The sequence below is a fragment of the Saccopteryx leptura genome, chromosome 8 (assembly GCF_036850995.1).
Source record: "Saccopteryx leptura isolate mSacLep1 chromosome 8, mSacLep1_pri_phased_curated, whole genome shotgun sequence".
Classification (NCBI taxonomy): domain Eukaryota; kingdom Metazoa; phylum Chordata; class Mammalia; order Chiroptera; family Emballonuridae; genus Saccopteryx; species Saccopteryx leptura.
Window position 1 is genome coordinate 2508322 of NC_089510.1, and position 14374 is coordinate 2522695.

At 56.5% G+C, this 14374-nt stretch overlaps 1 protein-coding gene across 1 annotated transcript in view; it reads right to left on the minus strand.

Moving 5' to 3' along the window:
• The window catches only part of SLC9A9 (solute carrier family 9 member A9), a 498743-nt gene that overhangs the window by 160924 nt on the left and 323445 nt on the right, over positions 1 to 14374 (minus strand). The window lies entirely within an intron of this gene.

Consider the following 14374-nt stretch of genomic DNA (forward strand, 5'->3'; position numbering starts at 1 on the left):
TCTTATGTTTATATCATTTTGCTAATTGGATTGCTGGATTTCCGATATGTTTCGAGAGTCCCTTAAGCAGGCGTCCCCAGATTGCGGCCCCCTGAGGCCATTTATCCGGCCCCCCACCGCACTTCCGGAAGGGGCACCTCTTTAATTGGTGGTCAGTGAGGGGAGCACTGTATGTGGCGGCCCTCCAACGGTCTGAGGGACAGTGAACGGGCCCCCTGTGTAAAATGTTTGGGGACCCCTGGAGAGAACAGTTCTTGGATGGATACAAAATTTGCAAATATCTCTTCCCACCTTGTAGCTTTTTACCGACCACGATGTCCAGCCTGTGGATTGTTGCTTTGATGAATCACATGTTTAAAATCAAGTCTAAGAATGTTCGGTGTGTGGTCTCAGTACCAAAGCTTCCCCCCCCTCCTGTGATTTTAAATCATTTTTCTAAAAGTTAGATAGCTTTACACTTTACATTTAAGTCCATGACCATTTTGAATTAATTTTCCTATCAGGTGGAGGCTCATTTTTTTTTAATCCATGCTGCGTTGAATTGCTTCTGTGCTTTTGTCCAGAATCAGTGGGGTGTCCTTGTGCGGCTGTGTTTTCTGGTTCCCTGTTCAGTTCCATGGATACAGGCGTCTGTCCTCCTTCTGACTGTACACTGTCTTGTCACGGTTGACACACCGGCCTTCATGTCGAGGACAGTGACACTGCCATCTCATTTTCAAAATTATTTCAACTACTCTAGGTCTTTTGCCTTGCCCTAAAACTTTAGAATAATATTGTCTACATCTAAAATAATCTTTCTTTTCTGACAAGAAAAATGAATTAAAAAAAAAAAAAGAACTTCTGGGCTCCTGAAACTCAGTAAATAAATAACATCGAAGACGTACTCCAGCCTGAGTCAGTGTTTTTACAAAGTCCCGGATCTAAACGACCCTATTTCACCTACCTTTTCTTTCCTGTTTTATTTTTCTTCCTGAATAACAATATGCTCATTGAATTTTTATGCCAAGATTTCAAATCAAAGCGTGATACAATGAATAAAAAAAAAAAAAGAAACAGAGAGAGACGCAGACTTTGAAGAAGAGTAAATAAAATGCAGAACTAGTAAAGTAAAAAAATAAAAAAAATTAAAATGGAACGTCTCCCTTAGAGGGTGACACAAAGCTTTGCGATATATTTAGATATTCAGCTCCCTCCTCTCTGATATCAGGTAACGGGACAAATAAACAGTCACAATGACAGCGAGTGTAAGTCAAACACACAGCGATTTGGTTATTTTTATAGACATTTGTATCACCTATGTAGAACGTCAGTGGTGTGCTTTTTACCCTAGTTACTGTAACCATCGAGATTTCTAATTCCCCAAAATATTGAATCACACATTTAAAAAAAAAAATTTGTTTTTTAGGAATTGGATACCTAGTAGGATGAGGCAAATGATAACTAGCCTCATGTTTGTTCCTGGGCCCCTGGCTTAGCATATAATCCTTCCTTATTGTCTCCACACCGAGCACATGCACGAGGCATGTGGCTGGCCTCACGAGCCAGAGGCTTTGACGAGAGAGAAAATGAACACGGGGCCTGGAACAGGCAAGGCTCAGACAGGGAGAGCCACCTGCACCCCGGTGATAAAACACTTCTGAGGAACAAAACGTAGCAGAGGAAGGAAATGACTTTACATCACCATGTAGACGAGGAGACAGCCCAAAGACGAGGAAGGGAACATCTGAAGTAGCTGTGCATTAAAAAAAAAGCAAAGTCCTCAGACACGGGCAATTCTGAACACGTGGGACGGCGGCGTGAAGAAGAAACGCTCCCCCCCCAGGAGACGCACCTGTATGCCGCCCGGGCTGAGGACGAGAGAGGGGGTGATGTTAATAATCCTTGATGCTGGGGTATTGTTTCATAGCGCTGTCTCCGGAAAGGCACATGGTGTCACTAGCGAACGAACCCTCAACAGTCTTACCACAGATGCTGGGGTCTGAGGAGAGAGTTTATAGCCAAGGCAGAGCCCCTGGCACTGGTCAATCAGGGGACAGGACTGGAGGGGGGGGGTGATTTCTTCATTTTTCTCTTTCCCTCAAGATCCAGTTGCTAGATCTCACCAGGCAGCATCACCCCCAATGTGGGTGTGAGTGGGACAAGTAGGGTGTGATGAGAGTCTAACCGCTCACTGAGTATTTATGTGTGTGTGTGTGTGTGTGTGTGTGTCTTTACTTTGAATTTTTGTGAGGAGGGAGAGTGAATAGAATAAAAGTTAAGCTTTAACTGTATCACACTTATTGTAAACGCTTTCAAGTCAGATATCAAGGACGAGAAAAAAGAAAACACAGTCGTTTAGCTTCCTAAATATGTTTAATAATGTATTTATTGCCATTATGTTAAACTAGCTCAACTATGTTCTTAAATCTAAATCAGTGTTGTTTCAACCTCCAGTTTGCGGGACCTGTGGGCCAGAGATTTTATGCTGGTCTGCGAGAGAGTTCACCACCCTGAGATTGTAGGAAGATCAGAGCCCCGATGAACTGAGTCGAGTTCGCCGATGCGCAGGCTGATTTCTGCCTTTAGTGGTCCTTGAAATAATTCTCCAATTTTCACTGGCCCCCAAGTGTGTAAAAAGATGGAAAAACCACTGACCTAAATGATCTATACATGAGTAGTTCTCGGTTTAAAAAATATACTTGAAAGATATCTGTGATTCTGGCTTCAAATATATATTTATATATCTCTCCTCTATATTTATAAGATGCACGTAGCAGTCTCTACACGTCCAGTCACTGCCTGGAAGCTGTGCTAGGTTGAGAACTATTATGAATGAGGGCCAGACTCCAAGATGTTGGCAAGAGGCTGTCTCCTCCCTAGAATGACCAACCTACCGAACAACTGAAACAGAGAGTTTGGGGAAAGGGGCCACCTGCCCGGAGTCCTGGCTGTGTGTGGGGAAGGGGCCACCTGTCCGGAGCCCTGGCGGTGTGTGGGGAAGGGGCCACCTGTCCGCAGCCCTGGCTGTGTGTGGGGAAGGGGCCACCTGCCCGGAGCCCTGGCTGTGTGTGGGGAAGGGGCCACCTGCCCGGAGCCCTGGCTGTGTGTGGGGAAGGGGCCACCTGTCCGCAGCCCTGGCTGTGTGGGGAAGGGGCCACCTGTCTGGAGCCCTGGCGGCATGTGGGGAAGGGGCCACCTGTCCGGAACCCTGGCTGTGTGTGGGGAAGGGGCCACCTGTCCGGAACCCTGGCTGTGTGTGGGTTAGGGGCCACCTGTCCGGAGCCCTGGCTGTGTGTGGGGAAGGGGCCACCTGTCTGGAGCCCTGGCTGTGTGTGGGGAAGGGGTCACCTGTCCGGAGCCCTGGCTGTGCTGTGTGTGGGGAAGGGGCCACCTGCCCAGAGCCCTGGCTGTGTGTGGGGAAGGGGCCACCTGTCTGGAGCCCTGGCGGCATGTGGGGAAGGGGCCACCTGTCCGGAACCCTGGCTGTGTGTGGGGAAGGGGCCACCTGTCCGGAGCCCTGGCTGTGTGTGGGGAAGGGGCCACCTGTCTGCAGCCGTGGCTGTGTGTGGGGAAGGGGCCCCCTGCCTGGAGCCCTGGCTGTGTGTGGGGAAGGGGCCACCTGTCCGGGGCCCTGGCTGTGTGTGGCACATGCAGGTGGGATGGGGTGCCCAGAAGCAGGACAAGCAAGACACCGAGGGAAGGTTGCTAAGGCAACGACCGAAAGGAACTCTGGCCGACCCCTCACTCATCCTTCCTGATTCCAGACTTACTGGTTACACGTTTGAAGCTCGGACCACGGTCAAGTCCAGGGCCGTCCCTTGCTTCACTCGGTCCCTGCGTGCTTAGTCAGCCCTCACAGAATACCGCGGGCTGCGTCGCTTCCACCGCTGAGATTTCGTTCTCACCGTGTGGGAGGCTGGCGCGGCCAGGACGAGGGTGCCCGCCCGTGAGGTCAGGCTCTGGCCAGAGCGCTCTTCCTGGCTCGCAGAGGGCAAGCTCCCCTCCTGGAGGCTGGCGTCTCTTCTTATAAGGGCACGGATTCGATTCCAGGGGCCCCGCTCGCTCTCGTCACCTCCTGAAAGTCCCGCCCCATCTCCAAATCCCATCACCTGGGGATCAGGGCTTCACGGCGTGAATTTAGGGAGCACAGTTCCGTCCATTGATTGCCTGCTGTGTGGGGGTCCTGTGCCCACTTACTCTACTTAACACTGTGGATGGGGGAACGGAGGGCTCAAAGACTCAGATAAGCCACGCCGGCCACCGGCAGCACACGGAGGTGAAGAAACGACGATCCGCTGGTTTCTTCTAGGCCATCCCTGTTTCCAAAACTAGCCCATCCCTGTTTGCAGCACCCGCGTGCAAACTCCGGAGACCCGGGACTCACGTCACACTTGCGTCTGGTCTCACTTTATGGGCCCCTGGGCCCCTTCAGATTTACCTTTCTTCTTCCTCTTTCTTCTCTATTCTTTTCCGGGTTGGTAACCTGTACCGCTTCAGTTTAGACCGGGGGGTGGGGGTGGGGGGTGGTGGAGCGGGTGGGAGAGGTGCCTGTTTGCTCTGCAGGGATGTGACATATTTCACATAGTTAGCTGGAAACTCAGCCTCATCTTGAGGGCATTAAGAGAAAATTACCTGCCATGAAATGTGGTTTCATTGAAAACCGGCCTCGCAGGGGTCCTCGGGTTAATTATGTTGATGTGCTCTAGTGGCAACAATAGAAGCCAGTGGGAGAGGTTTCCAGGAACAAAGGGAGGCTTTCTAGCGAGCCCCCCACCTCCCCCCACCCCCCTCCCCCAAACACGAGAGCCTTTCTGTTCATCTTTAAAGAGCCAACCTGTGCAACCTCATCATCTGCTCTACGTGTGCAAATGTGTTCTGAATGTTACCAAGGTCAGCTGCAGTTGCTTTCAAATCGACGCAATACAGAAACGTTTTTTTTAAAAATGGAAGGCGCACAGCAATAGTCAGCAGCTAAGTATTCCTGGGGCGAGCACTCCCGGGCCGCGTGGGCGGGAGAAGGGGCGAGGGCGGGGCGCGTGAGGACCGGGAGGTTCGAGGCGAGGGTGACTGAGCTCTCGAGGGGTGACCTCGCTTCCAGGACTCAGCGTCCTGCACACAAGGCTCCCGTAAGCGGCCAAGTGCCATCCACTCGTGTTATAGGCGCAGAGCGTGTCTCACTGTACCGTCTAAGGAAGAGAGATAAATAGAAGGCGTCTCAGCATCACGAGGGCCCGGATCAGGACGGTTGTCAACAGCCGTGGGACGTGTAAGGCCCTGGGGTCATCCGTGGGGGGCAGAGAGGTCTTTGCAGACGGGGTTTTCTATATTCTTCTGTGGCCCTCACCCCACGTCACCGAACGGCGCCTGGTCTCCAGGGCTCGGCTGGGATGTCGGCTTCTCACCGACGCCTCCTCTGAGGTCCGGGTCCGGCAGCCGGGAAGCCAAGTGAAGGCCAGGCGGCCAGAAGGAACGGCCAGAGGAGCCGAGTCCCGCCCCCCACCCCCCAAAGGTCGCCGTCCCCCCACTTCCTGCTCAGAGACGTGGAGTTGGCGGACTGTCTCCCTCTGCTGCCCGCTCCCCTGCAGCTGTCGGAACCACCGGCCCGCATGCGGAGCTGGTCAAGCTTCGCCCACCCTACGGCCCTCCTGGGTTGGCGGTAGTGAGCCACACCGCCACCTTGACCGCACGGCGCACGCAGCTGTGAACAGTTACCGGACGATGACTCTGGAAAATAAGTCACGTGATCCCGAAACAAACAGATTCGGCAAGCGCACCTTTTTCAGAAAGCCCGCCTTTTTTTCCGGCAGCCTATAAAAGCAGGCAAGCGACGCCCCTGCCCCCCGAACCAGGTCCCAGACCTCCCTCCCCTGGGCTGCCTCGCTCCTGCTCGAGCGCACGCTTCATCAGGTCTGTCTGGAGATGTCTCGGGGGTTCCTCTCGATTTAGGTCTCGGGGAACTCAGGAACCGCAGCCCTGGCCGCACTGGGATGGTCTGAACATGAAAACTCCAGACGTAAAGTGGCTCCACGGCCAGTCATGTCCTAGGCCTGCGACCTCCTCGACAAAGTCCATCTTTACCTTACGTGGCCCTGTCTGTTGTCTTTCTGCAACTGACATAACTTTGAAAAGTTCCGGACACAGCTTTTCCTCGGGGCGCACATTCCCACCAGGTCACGAGACCACAGAATCGCTCATTATCATCTTTTTCTCCCAGATACCATCTCCGCGTGCTGTCGATGTTAACTATTAACTACCCTGTGCCCAGCAATGTCAAAGAAGTGTGTGTCCGTCCCCAGCCCTGGAGCTTTCTCCTGTCACCTTAATCTACACAGTTTTTTTTTCTCTCTTATTATTATTATTTTTTTAAGTGAGAGGAGAGAAGATAATAAGACAGACTCTCAAATGCACCTCAACCAGGATCCACCCAGCAACCCTTGCCTGGGGTTGATGCTCGAATCAACAGAGCTATATTTAGCACCTGAGGCTAACACATGGACCAATGGAGCCACTGGCTGCAGGTAAAGAAGAGAAAGAGGAGAAAGGGAGGAGGAGAGAGGCAGATGGTCACTTTTCACATGTGCCCTGACTGGTTATTGAACCTAGCACGTCCATCCTCAGGGCCGATGCTCTACCCACTGAGCAAACTGGCCAGGGCGAATTTTATTTTGAGATGAAAAACTTGAGGAAATTTTTGACAGGGTAGTGATATGATTTGTCCTACGATAAAAAAGGATCACTCTGGTTCTGCTACAAAAAAACAAAAACAAAACAAAACACATGTCCAGGCTGGAGGTCAGAGGTCAGGGAGAGGCTGTGGCGTCAGTTCTGGCAGACTGAGATGGAAGCGTGGCGAGAACTGGAGTAATGTCAGAGGTCAAGGGGACGTGCTGGTGGGCTTCAGGAAGGGCACCGGAAGAAGAGGGGACGCCAAGAGCTGAGGGCCGCACACACGGAGGGACCGGGGAAACCGGTGGGAGCACAAGCTCGGGCGGGTGGGGGGGACCCAGGATGTGTGGTCCAGCCACGCGAAATCCGAGATGCCCATCGGTGTCCTGTGTACATGGGGAGGCGGAGCAGGTGGCGGTGTCTAAGGGTCTGGTGTTCAAGGGAGAGGTCTGCATACAGAGACCTGGGCGGAGGTCTGTATGCCGCAGGGAGCGGGCGGAGGACTGTATGGAAAGGGCGGGCGGAGGTCTGTATGGAGGGAGCGGGCGGAGGTCTGTATGCCGCAGGGGGCGGGCGGAGGTCTGTATGGAGGGGGCGGGCGGAGGTCTGTATGCCGCAGGGGGCGGGCGGAGGTCTGTATGGAGGGGGCGGGCGGAGGTCTGTATGGAGGGGGCGGGCGGAGGTCTGTATGCCGCAGGGGGCGGGCGGAGGTCTGTATGCCGCAGGGGGCGGGCGGAGGTCTGTATGCCGCAGGGGGCGGGCGGAGGTCTGTATGGAGGGGGCGGGCGGAGGTCTGTACGCCGCAGGGGGCGGGCGGAGGTCTGTATGGAGGGGGCGGGCGGAGGTCTGTATGGAGGGAGCGGGCGGAGGTCTGTATGCCGCAGGGGGCGGGCGGAGGTCTGTATGCCGCAGGGAGCGGGCGGAGGTCTGTATGCCGCAGGGGGCGGGCGGAGGTCTGTATGCCGCAGGGAGCGGGCGGAGGTCTGTATGCCGCAGGGGGCGGGCGGAGGTCTGTATGGAGGGGGCGGGCGGAGGTCTGTATGCCGCAGGGGGCGGGCGGAGGTCTGTATGGAGGGGGCGGGCGGAGGTCTGTATGGAGGGAGCGGGCGGAGGTCTGTATGCCGCAGGGGGCGGGCGGAGGTCTGTATGGAGGGGGCGGGCGGAGGTCTGTATGCCGCAGGGGGCGGGCGGAGGTCTGTATGGAGGGAGCGGGCGGAGGTCTGTATGCCGCAGGGGGCGGGCGGAGGTCTGTATGGAGGGGGCGGGCGGAGGTCTGTATGGAGGGGGCGGGCGGAGGTCTGTATGGAGGGAGCGGGCGGAGGTCTGTATGCCGCAGGGGGCGGGCGGAGGTCTGTATGGAGGGGGCGGGCGGAGGTCTGTATGCCGCAGGGGGCGGGCGGAGGTCTGTATGGAGGGGGCGGGCGGAGGTCTGTATGCCGCAGGGGGCGGGCGGAGGTCTGTATGGAGGGGGCGGGCGGAGGTCTGTATGGAGGGGGCGGGCGGAGGTCTGTATGCCGCAGGGGGCCGGGCGGAGGTCTGTATGGAGGGGGCGGGCGGAGGTCTGTATGCCGCAGGGGGCGGGCGGAGGTCTGTATGGAGGGGGCGGGCGGAGGTCTGTATACCGCAGGGGGCCGGGCGGAGGTCTGTATGCCGCAGGGGGCGGGCGGAGGTCTGTATGGAGGGGGCGGGCGGAGGTCTGTATACCGCAGGGGGCCGGGCGGAGGTCTGTATACCGCAGGGGGCGGGCGGAGGTCTGTATGGAGGGGGCGGGCGGAGGTCTGTATGGAGGGGGCGGGCGGAGGTCTGTACGCCGCAGGGGGCGGGCGGAGGTCTGTACGCCAGAGGGAGCGGGCGGAGGTCTGTATGCCGCAGGGGGCCGGGCGGAGGTCTGTATACCGCAGGGGGCCGGGCGGAGGTCTGTATGCCGCAGGGGGCGGGCGGAGGTCTGTACGCCGCAGGGGGCGGGCGGAGGTCTGTACGCCGCAGGGGGCGGGCGGAGGTCTGTACGCCGCAGGGGGCGGGCGGAGGTCTGTATGGAGGGGGCGGGCGGAGGACTGTATGGAGGGGGCGGGCGGAGGTCTGTATGCCGCAGGGGGCGGGCGGAGGACTGTATGGAGGGGAGCGGGCGGAGGTCTGTATGCCGCAGGGGGCGGGCGGAGGTCTGTATGCCGCAGGGGGCGGGCGGACGTCTGTATGGAGGGAGCGGGCGGAGGTCTGTATGGAGGGGGCGGGCGGAGGTCTGTAAGCTTAATGTTCGAAATGGGCAGGGAGATCATATCTTAAAGCTTATCTGTCCCTGTCCCCTGGCCTTTGTAGGGGCCACGCCTCGCCCCCCCAGCGCCCCTCCCGGGCCGCCCCGGGCTGCTCTCCGTCCTCACACAGGCTGCCCTGCCCGTCACTGCTCAGAGCCCCCCCATCCTCCTTCCCCTGGGCCTGTTTCTGCGTGTCTTTCATTGCACTCACCACCACCCGGAATTACCGTGCTTGTTTTTCAGTCTTTAAGATCTATGTCCCCGCACAGGAAAGCCGGCTCGGTGAGGGTGGACCCCACGTTAGAATGCTGCCCCCCATAGAGTTAGCACCCTCCCTTAAGCATTAGATGGATGGACGTGCTCATGGAGGAGGGAAAGGTCACAGTTGGCATTTGAAACACAACCGGGACCCAAAAGGAACAGAGCGTCAGACGGACAGCGATGTGAAACCCTGAGAAACCAACCCATCGTCTCAAAGACACGTCCCTCGCATGAGCTCATCTGCTGCTTTGCTTTTTTTTATTTTCCTCCACGTACTGTGAGGGGCTTGCTTTCGAAGATTTCACACATTCTTCCTGTTCCTCGGATAAATCGAACTTCTGTTGGGGCTACAGCAGAAGTACGCATTGCTTTTACTCTTGCCGAAGACCCACGCCCTTGCAGAGGACGGACGACTGCCTTTAGCAAGAAACGTCAGCTCCGTCCAGAAGACGTTTTCTAGGACGGCACAGCCTTGCGGCAGAGTCCTGTTCCCAGTCCAACCCTATTTCATCGCAGGGACGTGAAGCCAGCGGGTCGTGTCAGGGGCAAAGCCCTCTGCATTCAGCAGTAAGTGGCTTTCTCTGGACGCTAGCTCTGTGCTCGACGGTGGGGACTCTTTTCTTCGCCTCCCTGCCTGCACGTGAATTATTTACACCCAGGGCCACTGAGAGGGAACGTACCCTTCCTTCGGCATATTTCTGCACACAGTGAGGTTTGTTTCTGGAAATCCTGGGCAGCCTGGAAGGGTCATTGTAAAATAGGATTTGCTCTGTCTCGGCTCTGAGTCAACACGCACGCCGATGGGTTTTGGAAGTTTATTTTTAGGTGGGCAACGTGGGAGAACTTTTGACACTAGCTAAACTCTTCAACCTAGGATCCCGAGAGAAAGGCTAACAGACTCACGGAGATCAGTCGAGATTTAGCCTATCGTGAGGAGTACCCAACGTATGGTCAGGTTTTGTTCCCAAGAGGCAAGTTAAGTTTTCTGTTTAGAACAGGTGTTCTCAACTTGGGTGATTTCTCTTCTCCCCAGAGAATACTTGGTAATGCCTGGAGATGTTATAGTTGTCTTCAGCTGAAAGATGAGGCATTACAGTTCATCTAGTGGACAGAGAACAGGGGTGCTACTAAACATTCCAGGTACACAAGGCAGCCCCCACAAAATAGAGTTACGTGGCCCAAAATGTCCATAGTTGCTGGGGCTGAGAAACCCTAGTTTAGACAGTGGGTTGTTGTTTTTTCTTTCTCAAAGGAGCAATGTTATAAATGGTGCTGTGTCTCTACCCCCAGAAGGCTGTGTTGGTAAGGATGGTTACCTGACCCCCAGAACCTACTCTTGTCCTCCACAGTCTGCCGCTACACCTGCATACACTACCTTGCCCAGCGTCTCTCGCAGCGAGGTGTAGCCACGCGGCCGGGTCTCACCAGGAAGATGAGAGCAGACGTCACACGTGTTATCACTGGGCCGAGGCGTTTCGGAAGCAGCTCTGTCTGCCCCGGTCTCTCCTCTCTCCTTCCTCCATCACCACGAGCCCCTGCAACACTGGTTCTCAAGCTCCAGCTGAAATCAGAACCACCTGGAGAACGTGTCTGTCAACCTCGGCTCGCTGGACTCCACACCACAATCTCTGATTCAGTGGGTCTGGGTGCGGGTCTCAGAATTGGTGTTCCTCACCAGCTCCTGGGTGGTGGCCACACACTTCTCTGAGGCAGGAGAGTGAGAAGCTAGGAGCAATCCTTGGCGAGTGGAATAGGGAAACTGAGGCAGAGAGCTGAAACACCTGGCCGAGCCACTTACAGCCAGATAATAAATTGCAAGGTCTTACCTTGCATTTTCCAGACCACGCTAGGGCCACCTGGGTCCCTGTCCCTGTTCAGAGATGTTCGCTGCAGGTGAAACTGACCACAGAAGGAGCCACAGGCTGGTTTTGATGCATCAGCATGTTCGAGGACACACCTGTAATGCTGGTGAATAGTACTGAGATCCTCCCCTGAGACCTTCCCTGAAATTCTTGCCTCAGAAAACAGAAGAAAACCCTTAGGACCCAGGACCCAGTGTGCCCTCTCTCTGGAGCATGTCCGTGCCTTCTTTCCTCATGCGTGTATCTCTGCTTTCTCTCTCCTGGTCACTAAGGGCCTCCGAGGACTGGGAGCCGGGGAGCAGTGGACGGCGGCAGCTTGTCCCAGGCTGACCCCTTGAACCTGTCTCCAGGGGCCCTGATTTTTGCCTCTGTCACGTTTCCTGAGCCCACGCAGCCCAGCTGGCTCACTTCTTCAGCCTCTGTGACTTTCTTTCCAACGGGCCAAGGCAGGTTTCTGAGCTGCCTGCTTGAATCTTCTCTTTGAGTGGGTTTTTTGTGTGTGTTTTTTTCACTTCACATGCTAAGCAAACCTCCCCTTAGGCTGGAGTTCTTGGCTCTGACTTTCTCTCTTTGCTGAACGCAAGGACCGCTAGCCGACACCGCCGGTAACACTCCTAGTCTGGGGACCACACCTTTAGAACTCTTGGCTTACGGAATCAGGATGCTACAAACAGAAGGAGCCCGGTGATCTCGGAAGCCCCATTTGGAGAAGAGGCATCCGTTCTCCCAACCCCATGTCAACATCATTCCTGGCGTAAGAGTGTTTACCCGCTGTGCTCAACCACTGAATATCGGGAGTCTGTGTGCTCGGTGATTCCGCCCATCCTGAGTCTCTCGACATCTGCATGTTCCCTGTAGAATCACAGAACCTTTCCTTCCTCCCTCCCTCCCTCCCTCCCTCCCTCCCTCCCTCCCTCCCTTCTTTTGAGGAAGACACAGAAACTGGGAGGAATGCAGTGGTCAAGGTTACACAGTACATGGTATGGCTGGTTATTCAATTTGTGTTCCAACCCCTCGATTGAATATTTAAGCCAGAACAGAAATATATTGATAACATCATGGTCATCTTAAGCATTTGAGTTTTGAGGAAAGATGTGAAGAAGAAAAAATTTTTCTTCTCCTTTCTTGGGCAGGAGATCAAACTGAGGCTACATTTTAAAATAGATGTTTTGCCTTTTGCTTCTCTCCCCAAATCTCTCTCCCTCTCTCTCTCTTTCTTTCTCTTTTATCTCCCTCCCATCTTTCCTCCTTCCCACCCCTCTCTCTACCTTCCCCCTACATCACTGACACTATATTGTCCCCTTCCATCCATCCCCCAGCGCGGCCCCCCTAATCTAAAGTGATAGGTTTTCCCACTCTCTAGTCAGAACTCCCCTTCCTCGTGCGGCTAACATGAACTTCCCGCCAGGAGGAAGACAATCAAAGACAATCGGGAGGCAGACATCACGCTGAAGCAGGACAGCCCACCACTCGCCCGAGGGGCAGGTGTTAAAATACTTGTTAACGCCTGTGCTTTTACTTGCAGACTTCCGTACAGCTTCAGGAAAAGACGGTGACGTTTTTCGGGCACCGAGGGAGGTGGGTGGTGGTGGGGGGCGGAGGATCCTGAAAGGGGGGCCAGGCTGTCACTCACAGGCAGGATATCTGCCCTTGCGGCCCCTGTGCACTCGGGCAGAACCGGGGAGGTGGCTGTCTCTGAATGTCCCCGGTGCTTTTAGAAGAGGCTTCCAGGGAGGGTCCGTGGGGGAGGCTGGGCGGTGGGGTCCCAGCCTGACCCACACAGGTGCGGTCCGTCTGTGAAGGACCTGGTGGTGCAAAGAGCATTAGACACCCCTCAGTATATCAGAGTTTGTGTCCCCAGATTCCTGAGTCAGTCAACGACAGCGTGGACCTGTAGCACAAGGCATTTTTAAAATGTTTAACAGCCTTTTGCTCGGCTCCATAGATTGCTCACTTGAGTCAATCTTACTGACGTCTCCTGAAATCTTGCCACGGGGCAGAATTAGAGGGATCTGTACCCTGGCACAGACAGACCAATCTTTATTTATTTTTTTTAACTTGGTTTGTGCGCATAGATCGTTTTTTAAGAGTATGTCAATGGAATGCCGAATCAAGCAATTAGCACGCCAGTTCAGGCAGAAAATGAAGGAAAAATAAAAACGTGTAGTCCAATTGTCCGCTTCCAGGGGCAGGCAGGTTCACTGGGTTCCAAACGTCAGGCAGATGTGGTGACACGGTGAGCACCCTGAAGAGCCAAAGGGGACACAGAGCGTTCCTCCACGAGGCGATAAGGTCGTTCATTTTCTCGTGTCCTTCAGGACCTTGCCCTTGAGACACAGGGAGAGGTGACGGGGGCCCGGGTCGTCCTGACGGGGGTCCGGGTCGTCCTGACGGGGGCCCGGGTCGTCCTGACGGGGGCCCGGGTCGTCCTGACGGGGGCCCGGGTCGTCCTGACGGGGGTCCGGGTCGTCCTGACGGGGGCCCGGGTCGTCCTGACGGGGGTCCGGGTCGTCCTGACGGGGGTCCGGGTCGTCCTGACGGGGGCCCGGGTCGTCCTGACGGGGGTCCGGGTCGTCCTGACGGGCATCTGGGTCGTCCTGACGGGGGTCTGGGTCATCCTGACGGGGGTCTGGGTCGTCCTGACGGGGGTCCGGGTCGTCCTGACGGGGGTCCGGGTCGTCCTGACGGGGGTCTGGGTCGTCCTGACGGGCGTCTGGGTCGTCCTGACGGGGGTCTGGGTCGTCCTGGGTCGTCCTGACGGGGGTCTGGGTCGTCCTGGGTCGTCCTGACGGGCGTCCGGGTCGTCCTGACGGGGGTCCGGGTCGTCCTGACGGGCATCTGGGTCGTCCTGACGGGGGTCTGGGTCATCCTGACGGGGGTCTGGGTCGTCCTGACGGGGGTCCGGGTCGTCCTGACGGGGGTCCGGGTCGTCCTGACGGGGGTCCGGGTCGTCCTGACGGGCATCTGGGTCGTCCTGACGGGGGTCTGGGTCATCCTGACGGGGGTCTGGGTCGTCCTGACGGGGGTCCGGGTCGTCCTGACGGGGGTCCGGGTCGTCCTGACGGGGGTCTGGGTCGTCCTGACGGGCGTCTGGGTCGTCCTGACGGGGGTCTGGGTCGTCCTGGGTCGTCCTGACGGGGGTCTGGGTCGTCCTGGGTCGTCCTGACGGGCGTCCGGGTCGTCCTGACGGGGGTCTGGGTCGTCCTGGGTCGTCCTGACGGGGGTCCGGGTCGTCCTGACGGGCGTCCGGGTCGTCCTGACGGGGGTCCGGGTCGTCCTGACGGGGGTCCGGGTCGTCCTCACGGGGGCCCGGGTCGTCCTGACGGGGGTCTGGTCCGTCCTGACGGGGGTCCG